This window comes from Acinonyx jubatus, chromosome C1 (genome assembly GCF_027475565.1).
Source record: "Acinonyx jubatus isolate Ajub_Pintada_27869175 chromosome C1, VMU_Ajub_asm_v1.0, whole genome shotgun sequence".
Taxonomy (NCBI): Eukaryota; Metazoa; Chordata; class Mammalia; order Carnivora; family Felidae; genus Acinonyx; species Acinonyx jubatus.
This window is the reverse complement of record NC_069381.1, coordinates 94895527-94916814: the sequence shown is the minus strand read 5'-3', so window position 1 is coordinate 94916814 and position 21288 is coordinate 94895527. Positions and strand designations below refer to the sequence as shown.

The window sequence follows — 21288 nt, the reverse complement described above, 5'->3', positions numbered from 1 at the left end:
TTGCAAAAGGGGAAGTAACAGGTGCTATTGAGTGAACTGGGAAACTATTGGTCTTCAGCAATAAGAAAGTAGAATCAGTCAGGGAATATCTCAAGAACAGGTGTTTCAGTTTAAATCCAGAAGATAGGGAGGATTTGGCATGAAAAGTCAGGGAAAGAGAATTCCAGATGGAGGGAATAGCTTGTCTTCTCAACCCCACTGTGAAATCTCAACAGGATTACGTGCTCAATCATATAGCTGGAGAGATGGCAGAAATGACTTGTTCAAAGGATGCTGTTTAATAAGTAGCTTAATTAGGACCATAAGCCATATTCGTTACTTTACAGAGCAGGGCACACAATTGTAGAAGGTAGGCTCTTTCCTGACTCAAACGTAGCTAAGCCAGTCACTCCTATAGCCCATCAGGTGCATCAGTCAGCCATGAACCAGACTGATGTAACAGATATAAATTTTCAGCCTGTTTCACAGCGTGCAGGATGAGAACTAAAGAGCCCTAAAGGCTTTCATGCAGGAAGGGAGGGGTGTGGTGGCAGAGGGGGAAGCTTCATTGGTGAGAGCCAAGCGCTAAAAGCAGCTGCGTGTGACATTTCCATCAACAGCACTCCCTCCCTCATTGTGTATGAGACACACATCAGATGTTCTGGTTTATGATTTCAGCTTCAGAGTACATACCCTTCGAGGTCCAAGCTCATGTATCTCTTCCTGGCATGGTGCCTGCTCATTAACTGGACTAAAAAGCTCATCTAAGAGTGATAACCAAATGCTGACAATATTGGGGTCCCTTTCTCCTACCCTTAAGGAGGTCTGGAGTCTTGGTTGAGGCAGGCCGACACGCCCAGCCTCTGTACTTGCTAGAAAGTGACAAAGCACAGGCCACCAAAAAGATTCTGTCCAGATGCCAGAACTGTATCAGAACACAAGGTCACATACAGCTGCTGTCTTCCCCCGTTTATATCAGCCTGGAGGACAATCCATTCTCTTTCCCTTGGAGGACACAGTAGAGGCAAACTCTTGGAGGTCCCAGGTAAGTGCCACTTTATCTGTTAGGTAGACTAGACCTAAGGAAAGCTAAGTCTTTGCCTTTTTGTATTGTGTTTACCTCCCCAGGTAAATTAAGGCAGAAAAATCTATTATTTTCAGGGGAGATAACAGGAAAGCCCTTATAGGCCTTTGCTTCTTTGATTCAAGAGCACAGAACCTGAAGTGACTGAGATGTCAGTAAATGGTATGTTTGCACACCAAAACTTAAAAGTGTTCATGATGTTCTGATCATTTGAAAATGTATTACTTTAGAGATTTCTGTTAAGTTTTGGTGGTTGAAATCTGTTACTTGTTCTAAAAATGCTGGGTCATACAATCTCATATTACTTTTCCAAATATGTCATGCAACTATAAAAACCACTGTAAATGGGGTGCCTGGGTGGCTCAGTCGGTTAAGCGTCCAACTTCAGCTCAGGTCATGATCTCACAGTCCATGAGTTCGAGCCCCGCGTTGGGCTCTGTGCTGACAGCTCAAAGCCTGGAGCCTGCTTCAGATTCTGTGTCTCCCTTTCTCTCTGCCCTTCCCCTGCTCATGCTCTGTCTCTTTCTATCTCAAAAATAAATAAAACATTTAAAAAAAAATCTTAAAAAAAAACCACTGTAAAATAAATGTCAGAGTTTTCTTTTTAAAGAGCAAAATTACAATAACAATAATTTGTTCTAATCCAAATGACTACAATCTCTGAGCATCAAGGCTGCTTGTTTTATCACTGGGTGGCCACATTTATATAGGGTTGTGTTTTTTTTTGTCAGAAATCTTTTCATAACCAGACATTAGACCCAATTTTAGATGATTTGAAAGACGGGTTGGCTTTGGAAGAAGTATGCTAAAGTTAGTAGTGAGGTTTTATCACGGTTTCTTAGTCCACATTATTCCTCAACTGCCACAAGTCCATGTCTGAAGTAGTAATAACAATTTCTCAGTTTAGGGCAAAGTAACTCCTGGTAAATTCATTCATTTAGTCTACAGATATTCAAAGAAAATCTACTATATTCATTGTACTGAATAAGACATGATTCCTGCCTTTTAATATGCGATTTAGTGGAAGCTATTTATACACTAGACTGTAAACTCCAAGGTCAGGTCTTGGGTCTGTTGCAATTACGACTTTATATCAAAGTATAGCAGTGTCTGTCTCATGGTAGGTGCTCAGTAAATATTGGTTGAATGTGTATATGTATGAACAGATATGTATACGATGCTACTTTTTTAGTGTGTATTACATTCTTTGACAACCACATTGTTGATTAAAATCTCATAAACATTTCAACATCATCCATCAATAACTCAGATTTTAGTAGGGCCCATGGAAATAGTTGATTTTCATTTTTACTTCTTGTAATCAGTCTGTGGCCTTGGGGAAGGCTAATAGCACTGGCTAGGGGAAAAGAGAGAGTATAAGAAAAAGGGATATTTAACTCACCATCCTGAAGTTGTATTTCAAGGTTTTATTTCCAATGGGCTATCCTGAAGATAAGTACAAAGTATGTATGTATTTTTTTTTCTTGACAAATGCAGATTCAAAAATAGGAAGAACAGTTATGTTACTACGTTTATTTGAGATATCCTGTATCTTAAACCTTTTCCTCTTTATCCTAAACTTTTTCCATTTCCATTTTTCAGACTTAAAAAACATAGTTGCCAACTATGGCATTATAACACATAAGTAGAAAGGAAGAAAGATGAGATAAAGATCAATCCAAGTATTGTTTGAATTCTAAACACTCTGTGGCCTTGGTTAAGTTTGGACTTAATTTTTTCATCTGTAAAATAGAGGGAGTTGGGTTATTTCTAACCTGTCCTCCAGTTTGAATTTTCTGTGATTTCATCTGACAAGCAAACTCTCCCCTTTGTCATTCTTGTCGTTTGTGGAATCCTCAATTTTTTCCAACTTATTTTTTAATCACCACAGATGCTTAGAATAAAATAGCTTTCTCTATATAGAATGTATGCCTTTTTTTTTTTTACCCCAGGTAATCATGGCACTACTTGAAATTATAAAATATATCCAAATAAAAAAGAAAATACCACTCTATAATCTCACTGAGTTATAATCTTCTAATATTACTTTAGTTTTTTATGCGTATTTGTTTAAAAAATAAAATTGTGATCACTTTGTACTTATTTGAAACCTACATTTTGTTGTTGTTGCTTTAAGAGAGAGACAGCATGCGCACATGTGTGAGCAGGGGAGGGGCAGAGAGAGGGGAAGAGAGAGTATTCCAAGCAGGTTCCATGCTGTTAGTGAAGAACCTGACACAGGGCTTGAACTTACAAACTGTTAAATCATGACCTGATCTGAGATCAAGAGTCGAATGCTTAACTAAGTCACCTGGGCGCCCCTCTCATGCTGTATTTGTAATCCACTATTAAATACTACAATTTAACTCATCTATTATTGTTAGACATCTAGGTTATTTATAATCTGTGTTATAAATAACACTGTAGTGAACAAATTTGTACAAGAATAAATGATTAGTTCTTAAGAATAAATTTCATAACTAGAGTTACTCCCACTAGCAATTTTTGAGTGCTGGTTTCCAGACACCCTGGGGGTTATAAAACAGGTTTTATAGTTTTTATTTATATTTCTTTTCTGTATTTGTTTTTATTTTAGAGCTAGAGGGAGAGCGAGGGAGAGGGGTAGAGGGAGAGAATCCTAGGCAGACTCCACGCTCAATGCAGAGTCAGATGTGGGGCTTGATCCCACAACTCTGGTATGACCTGAGTCAAAATCAAGAGCCAGACACTCAACTGACTCAGCCACTCAGCTGCCCCATGAAACAGGTTTTATAATTTAAAGAAATCCTTGCTACTATGCCATGTGAAAAAAACCTTGAGGTTCTAGACTTTGTAATTTAGAGGAGCCTTTGTCAATATACATATCTGGTTATTACTGAATATTTTTCTATTTGGTTTTGGTCATTTGCACTCCTTTTTTTGGTTAAGTGTCTACTCCATTACTTTGTTCATTTCTCCACTTGCTCACCACTTTCCTTTTTGAGACACCTCAAAATGCCTCATTATTTTTGATGGGATAAATTTTATAAGGTGCCCTGCAGATTCAGGGAGATTCAAAGTTGTTTTTGGAGATCATAATCATCATAATTATGGTCCCAGACCAAACTTCAACTAATGTCCCCCCCCCCTTTTTTTTTTTTTTTAGTTTTCCTCTGGACTATCCATGAACCATTTTATGATTTTGTTTTGCATTTTATTTATTTTTTAATTTTAACGTTTATTCATTTTTGAGAGAGAGAGAGAGAGAGCATGAGTGGGAGAGGGTCAGATAGGGAGACACAGAATCCGAAGCAGGCTCCAGGCTCTGAGCTGTCAGCACAGAGCTTGATGTGGGGCTCAAACTCACAGACCATGAAATCATGACCTGAGCTGAAGTTGGGCGCTTAACCAACTGAGCCACCCAGGCGTCCCTGTTTTGTTTTGCAATGTAAATCACAAACTTACCAATAAATCATTTGAGGACTCTTTTCTGGAGCACCATTCCCAGCAACATTTTAAAAATGAAGTATCTTGAATTAAAATACTAAGAACTTCATTAATTTTGTGCATTGAAACATTAATAAATCTTAAACATTGGTAGGCCAATACTAGATAAATTGGCAGGACATTAGCACATTGTGGGTATTCAATTTTAAATGTACAACTTATTATAGTGTATGTATCAAAATTATGGCAGCAAAAGAAAAGATTTACATTCAGGTATGTACCTACAATTTGATTCAGCACATTGTATGTGTGGACTAGCTAGGTAAATAAATAGGCAAACACCTTGAAGTGGCTACCTTCACCAGAACTTAAAAAAATAAAAATAAAAAAAATAATAATAATAAATAAATAAGTCTTCCGTGGCCTAACAAATGTGGTGCTCTTTAGAGCCTTTAGGATATTAAGCTAGAAGCACTGGAAACCCACAGAACCCCCTTGCTGGGCTCTGACTTACTGGCTCAGCAGGTTATTGTTGATTGTTGATCATTCAAAAGAACAAGTTGTAACTCACTGGCCATGTACGGAATAACAAAGCACATCTTCACATAACTTACTGTCCCTTTACCTTTCTCTGAGTCTGCGTCTATTCTTTTTTGGAATATATCTTTTAATTTCTCTTGTGTTTCGGGTTGTTTCATGTGTATAACTATTTTTAGAATTTGTTTTTTAGAAAAGACAAAAGTTTGTGTTACTTTTTGATTCTGTAACAAACACTGTCCTTACTGACATTAAGGAAATCACTTCAAGGTCTTTTCTGGGACATCCTGTTTTTTCATTTAACTAACACTTTAATATTAAAATGTGTTGGTTGTGATGTTGAAATTAATCCAATGTACCAAAAGAGCAATAAATCTTAGAACCAGTTAAGTGAAAAACAGAGAGAAACATGGGGTGCCTGGGTGGCTCAGTTGGTTAAATGTCTGACTTTGGCTCAGGTCATGATCTCATGGTTTGTGAGTTCAAGCCCCGCATAGGGCTAATTGCTTTCAGCACAGAGCCTGCTTCAGATCCTCTGTCCCCTCTCTCTCTGCACCTCCCCTGCTGGTTTTCTCTCTTTCTCTCTCAAAATAAACTTAAAAAAAAAAAAGAGGGACAGAATATTATATGCAGTATGCCACCATAACATAAAAAATGTGTATTTATATACATAGAATATACACAGCAGGATACAAAATACCAAAATGTTAGTATTAATATTGGTTTTCTACCAGGTGAGATGAATGGCTGGGTATCAGGGGTGCAGGGTTTCCTTTTCACTGTATACTTCTTGTACCTTAAAATTTTTATTCCATGTACAGGAATTAACAATTTAAAAATAGAATTTAATAAAAATTTTATTACACATAGTAGGCACTCAGTAAACACGGAGTGAAAGACTAAATGAATAAATGGATGAATTAAGTAAAATGAATCAGTGCCTTACACTTGCCCTTGCACTTAAAACTTGCACAAAAGCCTTGTGTAATCCATAATGTATAGCAGTGGCGTTATGTGCCAAAACCACAGCAAAGTCTTAAGGCTGTAAATGGTCAATATCTGTAAATCTTCAGAAATGGCAGAATTGTGATATCACCAAGAAAGGAGCTTTGGTTGGCAGAACAGCATTTTTGTAAGTGTGTTCTAGGCTAGTGCCTTAAAAATTCCTCAGTAAACAAAGCCAGATTATCCTCCACCGCCCAGGTCTGTGAACCACCACTCTGGCAGAAACACCTCTTGTGGTCTGGAAGAAAAGTGTACTAACTCCATTATTAAAGAGTCAGGTCCCAAGCTTGTCGAATGGCAGTTTTATCAACCTTCATCTCACTGCTAAGCAGTGCAATTTCCCAATTGCATGAGACTGAATGGCTTTTTAAAACAGAAATCAAGACCGAATGGGGAGAAAAACTATTATCACTTTGTTAGATTTCTAAATGGAAACAACCCATTATATATTACAAAGAAGTTTCATAATGTAGATGGTCCCTGACTTAGGATGATTGGACTTAACGATTTTTTTGCCTTACCCATGGTGTGAAAGTGATACATTCAGTAGAAACCGTACTTCCAAATTGTGATCTTTTTCCTGGCTAGTGATATGCATGCAGTATGATCCTCTCCCATGAAGCAGGGCAGGGGCAGTGAGCTGCAGCTCTGTCAGCCCTGTGATCGTGAGGGTAAACCCCGTGCTTACAGCCACTTTGTACCCACACATCCATTCTGCTTCTCACTTTCAGTATTCAATAAATTACATGAGATATGCAACACTTTAGTATAAAATAGTCTTGTGTTAGATGATGTTGCCCAACTGTAGGCTAACATAAGTATTCTGAGTAGGTTTAAGGTAGGTTAGGCTAAGCTATGATGTTCAGTAGGTTAGGTATATTAAAAAATGCATTTTCAACTTAGGATATTTTCAATTTACAATGGATTTATTAGGATATAACTCCATCATAATATCCAGGAAGATCTGTTATCTCCCTACATTTGCTGAGGAAGCTGGTCCTAATATTTTTCTGAAAAATAGTAAAAGGTAGGGCAGACAGACTTCAAATCAACATGTTTATTGTATCTCTCACTTCGGTGAAGGTGAGCAAGGATTTATACCAACTGCAAAATTACTTTAGGCTTTGTTTACTTCTTTATGTCCTAAGATAAGCAAAGCAGCAACCTGCTGTGTGTATTCAGGTCAAGCCTTAGGGACAAGCATGGATGGAAAAAGTGACAGTTTCCTGGAGTCAAAATAATAAAGGATGAGAGTGGAATTCTAGCTATTCTTGTTGGGGAGATGAAGGCTGAATTGTGGAATTCACTGTAACACAGATTCTGAAAGAGGTTTGCCAAAAAATTAAGGATGACTGGATAAAAGTGGTTTTACATTGAGCAATTCTGTGTGAAACGTTTACAACGGCGTCTAGCACAGACTTTTTATATAAATGTTAGTTGCCATTTACCATCATCATCATTACATTGAGACTCACCGTTTTAAAATACTCAAGTTTTTATTAGCTATCATATGTAGGTCTGTATAAGGCAATCTGCAGGATACCATGAGAAGAAACAGTCCTTGTTTGTAAGAAGTTTATAATGATACATCTTGAAAGAGAAAAGATAGAAAGTTAAATTGTTAAAGAAAAAAAATATTTAGTTTCTTTGAGGCAGTGTCTTTTGCTAGTTTAGCTGGAGTCCTGCATCAAAGACTGAGAAAAGTTCATAGCTTGTTCTTTCCCAAACAAGTTAAAAACAGAGATCGTTATTATTTAAAATAAAACAGAAATTATAGTAGTAATTTATTGCTTTTCAACAATTCTGGTGTCATAAATCTAACTGAACCAAACTCCACATACATCTTGAATACAAGAATCAAAATTCTCAGGAAAGTGAGGCACTTTCATATATTGAGTCTACAGCACAGTCCTTTTTCTTTTTTCTTTTTTTTTTTTTTTCTGATAAGGGTAGAATACCAAGATGAAAAGACCAGGAAAAGATTGCCTAGAGACCTAGATACACGGGACTGTCCTTAGCTTTCATGTATGTATACCTCCATTTCTGAACACGTTTATTTTTGGATTATCTTCCAGTCTATGAAAAGAAAGGGAAGTGGGATAAAAGGAACTGTACTACACTACACTGGATAACCAAAAGGTGGCAAATGTTCTTCAGTCAAACATGTCTTGCTATCTCTCTGAAAAGGAGTAGGCAAAAATCTTTTTGAAAAGAAAGCTTGGGTTGGCTCAGTCAGTTAAACATCCCACTCTTTTTTTTTTTTTAAGTTTATTTATTTTGAGGTGGGGGAGGGGCAGAGAGAGAAGGAGGGAGACAGAATCCCAAGCAGGGTCCACACTGTCAGCACAGAGCCCCAAGTGTCCAACTCCCGATTTCGGTTCATGTCAAGATCTCACCTGATTTGTGAGATTGAGTCCCGTGTCAGGCTCTGCAATGACAGCAACGAGCCGCCTTGGGATTCTCTCTCTCCCTCACCCTTTGCCCCTCCCACGGGTATGCTCTCTCTCTCTCTCTCAAAATAAATAAATAAACTTTAGGGGGAAAAAAAAGCGCCTTAATTTCTAGTAGAGATTGTCCTGGAAAGGTTAACTTTCCAAACTGACAGGAAATCATACCAAACACTAACACATAATTTAAATTTCTCTTCAACATACAAGAGAAAAATCTAGCCTTGATTTTTCTATTAGGCCTTTCATACCTAGCTTAAAACACACCCTGTTCTTCACTCACCCTAGCTTTCCCTCTTCAGGTGAAAATTAAGGAGAAATTTTATTTGCTTTGCTAACTCGAAGAAAAGTTTTCTACATGGAGAATGTTTAATTTAGATCACAACATGTTTATATGGCTATCTGATATTGTTAAGGTAATTTCTGAATTCTGAAGCTTTTGCATTCTTAATAGTGGATAACTCATTAGGGATTTAGAATACATGAATTTTACTCCCTTTTTATTTATTCTTTATTTTAAAGAGAGAGAGAGAGAGAGAGAGAGAGAGAGAGGGAGAGAGAGGGAGAGAGACGAGAGAACATGAGCAGGGTAGGGGCAGAGGGAGACACAGAATCCCAAGCAGGCTCTACATTCAGCATGGAGCCTGATGTGGGGCTTGCTCCCACGATCCTGGGATCAAGACCTGAGCCAAAATCAAGAGTCTGATGCTCAACTGACTAAGCCACCCAGGCTTCCCGGAATACCTGAATTTTTAAAATACAAAGACTGCATACAAGTTTGCCTGAGGTCTGTAATACTTCAGGGATCCACTAAGAGCCCTTCCTTCCCATCCATGGGTTGGTAAGACTTGTGAATATGTAATGTTAAAAAATAATTAAAAGAGATCTAGGTCTTCCCTAGGAGATACAGCAAGACATGGAATTTAATTGTCAAGCCAATGCTTTTCCCAAAATAATCATGTGCCCCCATAAAGGAAATAGGAAATGAAACATTTAATTTGGATTTGGAGGTGGCCTTCCTAAGCAATTTGCTCAAGTACAAACAATAATTACGTAGAAAGAACCTGATTATAAATATAATTATGAAACCTGATTAATTCACAATCAGTGGGGAAGCTAAATTGCATTACAAGGAGGTTTGAATTATATAATAGAATTACTAAAATTACTCCCTTGTTGGTCTATCTGCCTCTCCTCTATTTCCATGTTGTCCTGTACACAACTTACCAGGTAGGAGAAAGTGTCTTCTATGAAGAAAGTGTACAAAAGATAGAAGGCTCAGGGTTGAGACTTTAAAACAACCCTGCGTTTTCTGCCTCCTATTATCCACCTCATCACTACCCTTCTATTCTTCTCTATGACCTCAGGATTTTGAACAAAATAAAATGAAAATAGCCTAGTATTTAACACAGGCTAAGTAAAATAGACCTAGGTTTAAATCTCAGCTTAATAGGGGCGCCTAGGTGGCTCAGTTGGTTAAGTGTCCAACTCTTGTTTTCAGGCTCAGGTCGTGACTTCACGGTTCATGGGACTGAGCCCCATGTCAGGCTCTGCACTGATGGCAGAGCCTGCTTGGGATTCTCTCTCTCTCTTTCTCTGGACCTTCCCCACTCTCTCTCTCTCTCTCTCAAAATAAATAAACGTTAAAAAAAAAATCTCAGCTTTTCTTTAGTATATGTGCTACCAAAGTGAGCACAATCTCAGCTTTATAGTACTTGTCAGGTAAAAAAAAACCTTAGTGATGTTATCTGTAAATTTGGGGAGATGGGATTTCCCTAGATTCTTGGCAGAAAAACCTGTTTAGGTTTAGGTGCATGGCTGCAGTGATGAAGAGCTCTCCCCAATGACTCTTGGAGTCCATCTGTCTCTCATTCCACTGGATTCCGTAAGTGAGCTATGTTGCCGACATAGTCTGAATCATGTACTCCCATGTTATGGTTGAAGCACGTCTGGGCTGTTTCATGCATGATGTGGTCACACCTGCATTGGTCAAAAGAATGACTAGTGAACCATAGGAGATATACAAGATGGGAGTTAGGGGGCTCCCAGATTAACTTCATCTTTTCATTGCAAACAGAAGCAAAACCCTATTACCAGCCTGCCTGGGCCTAATGGAATATGAGACGAAGGCCGTATGCAGTCTTCTACTTAGAGGTCTACACCTGATGAGTCTTACCTGTTACAACTTATGTCTTTGTGCCTCTTGTTAACTTCCTGCAGCATTTAACTTTTCTAGATTCTTGTTCCCACTGATGTGGCTATGGTGAGTATACAAACAATAAGGTGTGTGTGCATGGTGGGGACGAGAGACTGGTGAAAACAATGGCTGAAGCAGAAATGGTGTATTCTTTTTTTTTTTTTTTAATGTTTATTTATTTTTCAGAGAGAGAAAGCATGAGCAGGGGAGGGGCAAAGAGAGAGGGAGACACAGAATCCAAAGCAGGCTCCAGGCTCTGAGCTGTCAGCATAGAGCCCAACACAGGGCTTGGGCCCACGAACTGTGAGATCATGACCTGAGCCGAAAAGTCAAGATGCTTAACTGACTGAGCCACCCAGGTGGCCCCAGAATGGTGTATTCTGAGCTTGATGAGAGTTACTATACTTCTGGCCCTGAGGTACTGAGCAGGCCAGCAGTCCTCGAAGTTGGTAGCATAGTACAAAGGGTATTCCTCTACTACAAGATTTTCCAGTTTCTTTCTTGCTACTAGATTAGAGGTGATAAATAGTCAGAGGTATATATGCACACCTAGAAGACTTAAAGAGGGCTCTACCATAACAGGATAAAATTAAAGCCCTCAGTGTGAGACTATGAGTTTGAAGACACTAGAGAAAATTGTCTATAAGCAGTTAGCTTGGCATCTGAGGCTGAAGGCTGTCCACCGTCAAGAGTATAGTGGGCCATTTCAGTCACTGTAGCCATGATCAAAATGGAACCATGGCCTGAGATGAGAGAAAATTGTGGAAGAAGTTGTCAGGAAATCCACTGGGTCGCTTAAACTTGAATCTTGATCTGCCAAAGGTGACAACAAAAGGAGAATCTCCACATAGGGAGGAGACTGCCAAATCTTGTTACTAAGACTCTTGTTCTGACTTAAACTTTTCCTTGGGGAAACTTTCATAAATTATCACTGACACCACGAGGAAGACTGGGGGTTGGGAGCATTCCCTTTCCTTCCTTCCTTCCTTCCTTCCTTCCTTCCTTCCTTCCTTCCTTCCTTCCTTCCTTCCTCCCTCCCTCCCTCCCTCCCTTCCCTCCCTTCCCTCCCTTCCCTCCCTTCCCTTCCTTCCTTCCTTCCTTCCTTTAAGACATAGAGTGTGAGCAGGGAGAGGGGCAGGGGGGACACAGAGAGAGAATCCCAAGCAGGCTCCATGCTGAGCCTCAATCCCACAACTCCTAGGATCATGACCCAAGCTGAAGTCAAGTGCTCAACCGAGTGAACCACCCAGGCACTCCTTACCTGCTTCTTAAATAGCTCAGCAGAACTCAAGCTGGAACAGACTAGCTGCTGTAATATGTGTTTGGCCTCCTCCCTACTGCCTGCCCATTCCTCATTTTCAACCCTCCACACAATTTCCTATCACTATTGTTTTCCCCTTCATACTGATTAAAAATAAAGTATTAGGAGTTTAAAAAACTCTATTTTCTTCTGCATTATTGAACAATGTATGATGTAAAAATGTCCAGTAAACTTGTACTGTGATTAGTATTATTTAGGGAAAGGCTTCATGAAGCACATTTGAAACATCTGAACTTTGAGGCCTAGATGGGTATGGTCACTTTCACCATGCTGCTCACCACTCCTTATACTGGGCTTGGTTACCTTTTCCTAGTCCTTGAAGGCTTTTCAATTTTCAATCGGTGATTTAGATTAAACTTGGCTAAAATTCAGGGATAAGGTAGAGTAATGCATCAATCAACAGACTTACAAAACATGAGTACTTACCTTCCCTTTTGGGTATCCACAGAAGCCTGTCAGCCTGGCTCCTACTAGGCAGCTCTGTGACACAGGCCATTTCCCTTATGTAAGTGGGGTGGGCCCTCAACATTTTCTAACTCCTCTAAGTTCAAACCCTGAAAAGGTAAATCCACCAGTGCCACCTTCTATCTGTTCTATGTTCCAAGTTTTCCTGTATGAGGACCTTCTTCTTTGAATGACTGATAATAAGAATGTCTTATTTAAAGAAACTCTGCACCCGACCCAAAGGTAGATATACCTACCAAAGAGGTATAACTTCACTCTATGGCCGTAAAAATAATCCTACCAAAGCACAGCAGGCATAACATCTGAACTCATGGTTTGTGCAAAATGTAAAGTGGTGGGGGGAGGGAGGAGGCTTCACTCTATTAATACACAGCTCAGAAGTGAGGTTGGTAGCCCCTGGACCTCACTTGGGCACAGGTGTCATAGATATTGTGTGGCACGGGGCACTGTGGCAGATTCACAGTTCTCAGAAGTCATCACAGATTAAGCTCATGCTTTATTTAAGCCTCATCTCATTCACCAGTGCAGCAGCATCAAGGTCCAGTTAGAACACCCAGGTCTGGCTACCCAGGCAGGTGGATACATAAAGCTAATCATTATGATCTAAGAGGTCTCCTTCATTGCATGCACCCCTCTTCTAACTCACATCAAACTTGAGGTGCAGCTGTTCAGAATTTCCAACTGCCTGCTGCTGCTGTTGGGTAAGAGCCATAAGATCCAAGTTCTCACAATGAAAGATCTTACAGCATGGAATATAGGCGCCAGGACACCCAGAACTTCCTGGAATACAGGTAATCTTAAAATTAAGCTTTAAAAAATATGTCCCAATGTCTCCACCCCCAACTTACTGCCTAGAGGCTCACAACTATCCCAAATTCAGATAATCAGGGAGTAGTTTCCTGCAGTGCACTTTCTGGTTTCAAAGGCAGATTTTGTGGCCAACAGCTTTTATAAGGATTGTTTAGCCCTGTGATGGGTAGAAGGAAACTAGAACAGGATCTTCCTAAATCAAGAGGTCTTCAAACTCTAGGGATTAGTTTCCTATGGTATTAATAGTTATTTATAACCATTTCTGCTCCTGTATTTTTGGTGAAAACTAAATGAATACTTCCTGATGATTCCAGAAAATATTATATGCCCTTAAGCAAGTTAACTTCTTGTATCTGTATCTGTCTGTAAAATGGGGATTATAACAGTACCTAGTTCATAGTATTTTTATGAATAGTAAATGAATTACTATATGAAGTGCTAAGATCAATGCCTGGCATATAGTAAGCACTCCCTAATTATAACACCTATTTATTATTATTATTATTGTTATTATTATTATTATTATTACTATTATTATATTTCCAATCCCTACCCCATCTGCCTAGAATACTAAAGACAGGAAGAAAGGGAGGGAAGGAAGGAGGGAGAAAGGTAAAAGGAAGGAAGAAGCCCAGGGTTAGCCAGGATCAAGGAGGTAGACAGGTCTGGCAAATATGGAGGGCCATGCCTAGAAGGAATGCTTACTAGGAAAGATCCTAAACAATGATATAGATTAGAAAGAGCATAGACCAAAACTGTCTCTGTGCTGGCAGAGAGAAGCAGCAGGAGACAAGCTGTATCAAACCACGAATGGAGTAAGGGTATAGGAACTGGACTGCCACATACAAACAGAGCCTCAGGCAATCTGGTTGAAAGCAAATTTCAAATTTCATTTTCTATATTCTGTTTTGAGTTATCATAAATTATAAATGGGGGATTTTTCTTAATCAATTAAGTATTGTTGTGTTTATAATAAAAAACCCTTTCCTGCTTTGTTTGGTGCTGGTGAAATGTGAGTAACAGCATCTTCCTATTTCCTAACACAGACAAATGATGGAGTAATTAAGGGGAATGTAAGTGTAGTATTTTAATTCCAGAAAAAATAAATTATAATTTTATTATTTTCTTTTTTAGATAAAGCAACTGGATAACTTACTCAGCTTAAATAGTAACTGTTACACATTTTCAAATTTTTTGCATTTCTCATCCCATTACAAATTTCTGGTTATAACTCTTACCTTAAAATCTTCAGAAGTTTTGCTCACTTAACAAGCTTGCCAACAGCAGATTACCCATGCATCATCCAGTCTATCAGCCTCTAAAACAGGAAGGTGAATCTGAAGAATTTCATGATAAAACCAAAAGCCACTAGAGAATATCATGCCTTCTCTGGTTTTGATGTAATGATTCTGAAAGACCCCACCGTGAAATGCTCTTTATCTTAAAGATTACTTGGTACATGCCATTTATTATGAGTGACCTTAGAAAAATCTTTTACCTCTCTGGACCTTAATTTCCATTTCCGTAAAATGTGGTGGGTTGTGTCAGATGATCTTCAACCTCCTCTCGGCTCTAAATTTCTGATCCTGCAACTACTACAATTTTATTTCTTCGATGTCTCATGGATTAATCAGGAAGAAACTTGGCAGAAAAACATTTTACCTGTATTATTTCATCAGTTTTGCCAGTTCACCCACCCTGTTTCTACTTTTTCAGCTAAGAACCTTTTCCTTGCTTTTGATCTTTCCCTCTTATGCACTTTATGAACAAATTATAATGTTAATCATAAACACTTGTGGAGTGCTTTCCAAGTTTTACCAACCCCTTCTGCATATACTCTTACTTGATTATCACAATAGCTTGGGCTGATAGATATTATCTCCAATTTACCTGGCCCAGAAGAGTTCAATGGTTCAATGAATTAACTGTCCAGAGTAACACCAATAGTAAATTATGGGAACAAACCTTCTGATCCCAAAGTATGTACTCTTCACAACACTACAGTTTCTACTAGGGACAGATCCAGATTTTGTGGAGCATGAAGCATACACAATTTTGGTGGACATTTTCAAGAAAAGGAATACAAAATTACAATAGAACACTAATATAATCCTGTGAACACATTGTTAGGGCCCCTGTCAGGTCATGGAAGGGGTCTATTCAAGAGAAGTGCCTTTAGGATTAATCTTTAGGGCTCGGTTTCACAGGTTTCCATGGTTATACAATTATTTAGTGCTTACTTTCTGCCAAACACTTAAGTAAATAGTATTTTTATTATAACAACCCTAGGAGGTAGGTACTATCCTTGTTTTACAAAGCAGACAATGAGGCTTAGAGAGTAAAATAATTTGCCTAAGGATATAGAGCTTATAAGTGCCAAGTATCAAAATTGAAACTGTGGAGATCTGGCTCCTGGGTTGATAATATAAACCCATCCCACCATATATAAGTCTTCTTTTCGGGTTTCCTAGAATCATCTTAATCTACTGCTTCCCACTCCATTCTATAGTTCGGGCCCTGATAAGCTCATGTCCAAACCAGTCCCATGCTGTCTCCTTAACTCAATTCTCCTACCGTCTACCATGAATGCTGCTACCACCCTAACAATCCTAAAGCACTACTGTTCTAAGTCCTAGACACCCCCATGGCCTAAAGTGCCTTCCTTCTCAGCATTTATCAAAGGTGAGAAGCAATTAATTACTGCTCATACACAGTACTTGGCCATAGATTCCATACCGTCTTCTAAGGTGTTGAACTATTACTGAAAACTTTTCGTTGTGTGAAACAGAAGCAGAGTGGGTAAGGGGAAAGCACAATCACCTCTCAGAACCGGACCCTTCAATCCCCACTCTTCAATCTCAGTTCTTCACTTGTAAAACAAAACCTTAGAGCCAATCTCACAGGGTTTTTTTGAGAATCAAGGGTGGGAGGAGGAAGGAAGGACTCGGTTGGGGGAAAGAGCAAATGGTCATCAAATGCTGGCTGATTTCTTCTGCCTGAATGGGAGATTGCCCCTAAAATTTGTAAACTCTCTGAAGGCAGGGGCCTTCATACATTTTTGGTATTTCCTGAAGGCCAACTTCATAGACACCTCATAATTATTCAATCTGATCACTTAAACAGAACCACTTCCCCTGTCAGGACTTGCTCAAGAAACTACAATGGCTCTTAGGACAAAATCTGGCTCTGGAGTCTGACTGTAGGTGTTGGCCACTTACTCTGTGACCTCTGGAAGGTTACTTAACCTCTCTTGAGCCTTAGGTCCCTTATTTGTAAAATGTTAATAATAGTTACCGACCTCATAAGATTATGAGGATAATTCAGGTGAACTGCTAAGTATATAATCGGTTCCTCAAAACTGCTAGCTCTGATTATGTCCTGTCCCGAACATTCGGTGTCCATAGAAATTTGGCTTTTGCATTCCCTTGTCTCCCCGTTTCTGGCATACACACCTTCCCCCTAGAGACGGGGGTCGCCACCCTCTGAGCCGCTCTTCTTTCCCGGTTCCTGTGTTTAACCACCACCATCCACCAAATACCACAGGGCAGGCTCTGTATTAAGAAAGTTCCATAAATTCGTCAAAACCACCAAAAGCGCCTATGAGGTCGGATCTACTACTGTTGCCATTTTAGAGAACAGGAAACAGGCCCTGAGGGTTTGGGTGACTTCTCCGAGTTCACCCAACTCTGCGGAGGCCACAGCCCGCGCTCGCACCGCCCGCCCCTCGGCCTCTTCCCGGGCCCAAGGTGCACCCGCATCCATTCACACCCCGCCCAGCCCCTCTTCTTCCAGCAGCTTCCCGGCTCCCCCGCGCGCCCGCCCGTCGCCCCCCACACCTGAGTCAGGACCCCGGGGGTACGCCCCATCCGTCCTTCGCGGCTTTTCCCTTTTCTCTGCCAGAGACTGAGGGGTAGGCCGGCGCCGGCGTCCCGCACGCGGGTAAGTCACCGCGAGCTCCTTGGACTGAGGACCTGAGGGGCGAGCTCCGCAGAGGAGCGCTGCGGCTCCGTCCGCGCCGCGTAGCGGGGGTGCAAATCGCGGGTCGTGCTGAGCCGCCGGTCACGTGGCGGGGAGGGGGCGCCGGCGCGCGCGGGCAGGCGGGCGCGCGCGCCTGCGAGCGTGTGGAGGCGCGAGTCGCGGTTCGGGCGTATGTATAGGGGGGAGGGGGCGGCGGCCGGGAGGGCCGACTCCGCCCCCTGTGCGCATGCTCCGGTCCCGGCGGGTTATAAGGCAGCCCCGCCACGGGCCCGGCCCCACAAAGTGCTGGCGAGCTGCGACGTGACTAGCCGGCCGCGTGGGTTCCTTAACGAGCGAACGAGGCAGCTGGTGAAGGACGCCACCTGGACCCTGGGCCCTGCGGAACTCCAGCCGCGTCACGCACACGCTCGGCGCCGTGAGCCGCGCATAACGGTTAGTTGAGTAACGGCCGGCGGCGGCGCTCGGCGCGGACCCCGCGGTGCCCCTGCTGCTCTCGCGGGTGGGAGGGAGCCTCGGGAGCCAGGGGGTGGGGGGCATGCAGACTTGAGTCTCGGGGGAGGGGGGCGGCCCGGCAGGGGCATCGTGGCCGCGGGCCGCCGCGTGGCCCCGGAGCGCGGCTTTGGTGAAGGAGACCTTGAGGCGGTGGGGACAGCGCCTCGCCCCGCTGAGCTGCGGCCCCCCGGTCAGGTGCCGGCTACCGGCCTGGCCGAGGAGTTGGGTCTTGGTGCCAGTGACCTTGGGAAAGTCGCTCTTCCCCAACCTTCAGGAGTCTTCTCAAGAGATGCTTTTGATTTGGAAAAGGGACGACGTGGGGCTGATTCACGTGGTGCCTCCCGGCTCTCCTGGCCGCGTTCTGATCCGAGGGAAGGGACTCGGGGCGGGAGTTATTTTGGACTCGTGGCATGCCCGCCCCAACCTTCTGGGCCAGCCAATCCTTGCCCCACCTGGTGACTTGCGAGGGTGGTTTGGGGAGCCGCAGTCCCTGCAGCTAAGGCGTGACTGCAGGGTTCGCGTGGACTTTGCGGAGGGAACAGTGCAGCTGGCCGGCCCCGGGACTGGTGCTGACGGAGGCTCTTTGTCATTCAACCTGTGGCTGCGGAACGTCAGCTGTAGCGCCCTCGCGCTCCTGGGCTTGAAGGTGGCCCTGTTGAGAGCAGTCTGAAGGATAGCGTTACACTTGGTCAGATGCACTCGGTTTGTTCCAAGTACATCCTTTTTTCCCCACGTGCATTTTAACATTTCATTTCCTTGCCATGACTTATTTGGTGTGACACGCAGTTGCCAAAACTACTTTGAAATTATTTTCAACCAAGAAACAAACGGATTTCTACTTGACTGGAGTTTCCATCGTTTGCTTACAACCTAGGCGTCTACTGATAACAGTAGAATGTTTACAGAGCTTACCATAGCTAGTTTTTTTTTTTCCAAAAGTTATTCCGGTTTCGAAATAAAATGCGTACACGTCAGTGCCCTAATGAAACAAATGTGGATTTAGTAACTACTGGAATGTCGTGATAGGGTGAACTCTGAATTGTGTGAGAGTTTGGAAGAGTATGACCAGGAATTAGGCATTAATAAACAACTTCAATGTCAGTTACCAGACCTATGAGTGAATTAAACTATGAATCTTCAGCTTTTTAGTTTGGCATTAAATTGTACCCATAAATCCAAGTCTTATGCCCTGAAGTACAACTTTGCCTTCAAACTGCCATGGAAAATATCAGGAATTCAAGACATCTAGCGTTTAATATAGGTAATGGGTAAGTATTATTTAAAAGTTTAACATACTTGAGTAATTCAGGGTTTAGATAAATGCTGTTCTTTAATCATACTACAGTGACTCTTGTTAAATATGTAAGTTAATGGTGTGGAGAGCGTTTTGTGAGATTTTTATAGCCGAGTAGGTTTAAAGGTAACATAACAGGTTATAACATCCCTAAGCAGATAAAAAAAGGGGTAAAGGGTCATAGGATGAAACCAGTTGATAATGTTTCAATAGTTTACATGTGTTTTCATCTTTTAAATATTAATGCATATAATATTAGCCCTGGAAAAGATCTTAATCACTACCTAGTGAGATTCTCTTATTTTACACATCAGGAAACTGAGGTTGGAGAAGTTAAGTGACTTAACATTCTAGGTCTGAAAACTTGTTAATACTTGGGTGGGAATTAATGTGTCTTTTGACTCTCATTTAATCAGATTGGCACTCTTGAGCTTTCTGTAAAATTGTTAATGTGGATATAAATTATACTAAAATTATTTTGAGTAATTTTTTCCCAATTTATGTTCTTCATTCCCATTGTGTTTTCAGTCTACTTTATAGTACATTCCTTTGTAGGATTTAGGTCCTGTAAATGCCTACATGGCCAGTCTTTTTTTATTGCAGATGAAGACTTGGAAGATGGAACTTAGTTATAATTAAAATAGACCAGAAAGTTATAAATATTTATGTATTCAGCAATTTGGTACTAGCTACTAGGCACTAGGAAAGACTTAGGATTCAGCAGTGAACAAGTTCAGCCCTATCCCTTCTGGAGTTTGTAGTTTAACTGAAGAGCAGATAGATAGGTAAAGGTGATTACCACAAGTATTGAGTGTCCTGGTAGAGGAAGTGCAGTTCCCAAAGAACCAAATAGTGTATTCTGGAGATATGAGAAGACACCCAACTTAGTATAGAAGCGATCTGGGTAGGCCTCACTGAAGAAATGGTACTTAGCTTTTTAGACTTGAAGGTTAGGAGCTAACTGAGCCAGGAAGTGATGGTGGAAAGAGCATTCCAGACATGAATACTGAAACTTCAGTCAGAGTACAGGGTACATTGGAAAAACTGCAAGAATTTAATCAAAGCTAGCAAGCATAGAGGGAGAAGGGAGATTAAGGAGAGATGAAAGTTGGAGAGGTAGATAATCTCAGATAATGGCCTTATAAGTTATTTTAAGGAATTAGGGAAGGGACTACGTCAAAAATTTAAGGAAGCACTCTTGCCTTGGAGGCAGTCTAAAGCAGTTTAAGGGTTTTAAGTGGGACTGGGAATGACCTGATCACATTTTTCATTTTAGGAGCATCATTCTGTATACAATGTGGGGAATAGGCTGATGGGGAGGCTGTTGGAATGTGCGAGACCACAGTGATAGGCAGTAGTGGGAGGATGGAAGAGAGAGGGAACACACAGGATTCTGTGGCAGACCAGATGGGAGAGACTAGGACATCCAGAAGAGTTAACAATGTCTCATAGGTTTCTAGCTTGACCAAATATGATTTTACAGATTTATTAGGTGGTATTTATCTCCCTTTAATCAACGGGGACATTTAAGACATGTGACTAGCCCAGGGCTGCTCAGGTTTGAGTGTTGGAAACAAAACAAATCCATTCCTGTCTTTTTAGTTCCGTTGGTGTTATTGATAGTGATTTTTTTTCTTAATCCCTTTAAAATTTTTTTTTTTTTAGTATTTTTTTAAATTTATTTTTGAGAGAGAGACAGTGCGAGCCAGGGAGGGGCAGAGAGAGAGAGGGAGACACACAATCCGAAACAGGCTCCAGGCTCCAAGCCGTCAGCACAGAGCCCCACGCGAGGCTCAAACTCACAAACCGCGAGATCATGACCTGAGCCGAAGTCGGACGCCCAACCATCTGAGCCACCCAGGCGCCCCACTTACTTATTCCCTTCTAAACAATTTATTATTGAAAATTTCATACACAATTGAGAGCCAGTACTGTTTCATCTATACCCTTTCCCGCTCCCCTACAGCTGCTACTGGGTTACTGTGAAGCAAATCCTAGATATACAATTATTTCATTTGTAAATATTTCAGTATATCTCTAAAAGACATGACTCCAAAATATCATAACCACATACCATTATCTTACCTGTAAAAATGAACATCATCAAATAAGCAGAAAATTCAAATTTTCCTAATTTTTTCCCCCTTTTTTAAAGTAAGCTCTATACCCAACATGGGGGCTTGAACTCATAACCTCGAGATCAAGAGTCCCATGCTCTATGGACTGAGCCAGCCAGGTGTCCCCCTAAATTGT

The 21288-nt window shown here is 41.2% G+C and overlaps 1 protein-coding gene and 1 long non-coding RNA gene across 5 annotated transcripts in view; one reads left to right on the top strand and one right to left on the bottom strand.

The window, feature by feature from the left end:
• The first annotated feature begins 874 nt into the window (after positions 1-874).
• The window catches only part of SLC16A1 (solute carrier family 16 member 1), a 61559-nt gene continuing 41145 nt past the window's right edge, over positions 875-21288 (top strand). For 2 of the 4 annotated variants that reach the window (XR_008295138.1, XM_027058322.2), the window contains exon 1: positions 17473-17681. The gene's annotated coding sequence lies outside the window, so the exon portion shown is untranslated. Of the gene's footprint in view, positions 1025-13137; positions 13253-17472; positions 17682-21288 lie in introns of those variants that run through there. The other 2 variants (XM_053214626.1, XM_053214627.1) reach the window with 2 other exon arrangements.
• Positions 5866-17378, bottom strand: LOC106969615 (uncharacterized). Its single transcript, XR_001429379.3, has 4 exons — positions 17108-17378; positions 16724-16822; positions 14510-14589; positions 5866-10458 (listed from the first exon to the last, which is right to left on the bottom strand). It is a non-coding gene; the product is annotated as an uncharacterized LOC106969615 (long non-coding RNA).